The sequence below is a fragment of the Lycium barbarum genome, chromosome 6 (genome assembly GCF_019175385.1).
Source record: "Lycium barbarum isolate Lr01 chromosome 6, ASM1917538v2, whole genome shotgun sequence".
In the NCBI taxonomy this organism is placed as follows: domain Eukaryota; kingdom Viridiplantae; phylum Streptophyta; class Magnoliopsida; order Solanales; family Solanaceae; genus Lycium; species Lycium barbarum.
In genome coordinates this window covers 22416700-22419154 of record NC_083342.1, presented here as the reverse complement: position 1 = coordinate 22419154, position 2455 = coordinate 22416700, and positions in this window count along the sequence as shown.

The following is a 2455-nucleotide window of genomic DNA, read 5'->3' as shown; positions in this document are numbered from 1 at the left end:
AGAAGAGAGCGCCCCAAAATAGCAGAAATGGGATCCTAAACGTGCGGATCAGCAAACCTGTCGTCTGTACCTGCGCGGCATGAAAACGCAGCCCCCGAAGAAAGGGGGTCAGTACGAAATATGTACTGAATATGTAAAGCGGAATCACAGAAGTCAAATCATAATGATTACAGAAAATGGGTACAAAATCCAGAGTGTCAAATGCATATTTCCAAATCAGATAGAATGTGTACAGAAACATATGTCATATCATATCCGATCCCTGCCACGGGACTCGGCAGACAGAACGTGGTCACCCTCCCGACACTGGTGCCACAATACAGAGGAATCAGAAAAGGGGGCGTGGCCCCGTATCATAAAATGTCATATCAGAATGGCCATAACAGATCAGATCAGAATAGGCGGACATGGCACATCATACTCCACAGACCCATGTACGCGTATACCTGCCCCCTCACATCGGGGCGCGGCGAACAATGCAGAGAATTACGCTTGACAACATATCCTGGCCCGGGCTCAGTGTGGGAAACATTGGGACATCCACGAATGGAGTAGTGAGAGACTAATGCAATTTAAAAATATAATAAATGTTTTCAAAGACTCGATGAAGCGTATCAAAGACAAACAAATCCAATGGGGTCGGACGGAATCATAATAAATGTATTTCGGATATCATAATAAATTACAGAAGTATAACTTTCCCGAAGTCATTCCGAGTGTCAAAATAATTTATAATATTTAACAGAATATTTAAAATAATATTCGTTAAGCGATTAGTAGGGTAATTAAAACATTTCTTTCAAAAATCGCTTAAAAAGGAAGCTTTAACACATTAGGGGCAAAAACGTAAATAGTGGGCCCGCCTCAGAACAAATAAGGTGGCGGGCTCAAATTGTACCCTCTAAACATATAATATCATCTACGAAGGTTATACAGACATTCTATGACTTTCTGAGTAACTTAGAGCACAATTGCATAATTTCAGAAAAAGCGTATCAAAATGGTTCAATTCTACTGAAGGAAAAACTGAAATTTTGTCTTGCGGATTCCGAGGGCCAAGAGGTCCTTCGAGGCCCGGATCCGACCCTAATACACTAAGGGCATGCCAAGGGAAGAATTGGGTTTGCTTTACATACCTTTCACGCTCCTTAAGCCTTTCCAAACTCACTTCCCGTTTCGTCGAAAAACTGCAATTGGTCAAGTTTACCAATTGTAAGCTATGAATACCAAAGTTTCAACTTAATGCATATTTGGCTACCGAAATTTCGACAGCACTTCCCCTATACATATAGCACCCCGAGAATTCAACTCGGCTAGAAATCATCAACAACAACCCAAACGACAACATCAATATCAACAATGAACATTAAAAACATAAATATCCTTCAACTAGTCATTTTTCTCACAAGTTGACATAATCTTCAATTCAACCCAACTTTCAACTAAGATCAATAATTTCACATTCAACAACAATCATGATCATCACCATATAGTTCTAGAAACATTTCATATCGTTTTCCTCAAGATATACACTCGATATACATAATATACAACTTTCCGCCAAAGTCATAACTTATGCAAAACATCAAATCTTTGGCATACAACTTCATAACAAGTTTCCAACTTCCAAATTCATCAATGATCATCACTATTAGCAACCAAACAACTTCATTTCCTTAATGTCGGAAAATCATACTAAAACGACATAAGTTTCTACATTCCAATTCAATACAAACTTATATCATTCTAACTTCATTTACATTACAAACATCACAACAACACTTTAACACACTAAACAACTCAATTCCTTTCTATCCCAAACCATATACACCCTACGGCCATATGCCTATTTTTTCCAATATCAACTAAATTCATCCAACTTTCAATTCCCATATGCATTTCATCACAATCACAACTAGAATATAACATAAATTCAACACATTGTGGTTATACAATTGTGCATACCCACGGCTACACACCTACAACACACACCCACTTTGCAAACTTCCATTTTTCCATACAATCAACACATTTCTATATACTACAACACAATCAAAACTTCATAACACAATAAAAAGGTAGAAATTCTTACCTTTTCTTCAAGTCTTCTTCACTTGGAGATGTGATCACTTTGGTGATTCTAATGCTCCCCACTCCAATCCAACTATACCAAGTTACAAAGGAACCTTAACTTAGTAGGAAAACCACAAAAGAAAAATTTTAGGAGCAAGATTTTTGGTGGTGAATTTTTGCACCTCAAACCCGAAATGGTCTTCTTTTTTTGCTCTTGTTTTGCTCTTCTTTCTCTTCTAAGTCTCTTGAACCTTCTAAGGGATATTGATCCCTTTATAATTAATTAGCACATGGAAATACTCATTAAAGCCATGGGTTGGGCCTCACTTGGCCGGCCACCCCTTAAACATTGGGCCTAAATTTTTTTTTTTTTTTTTTTGGG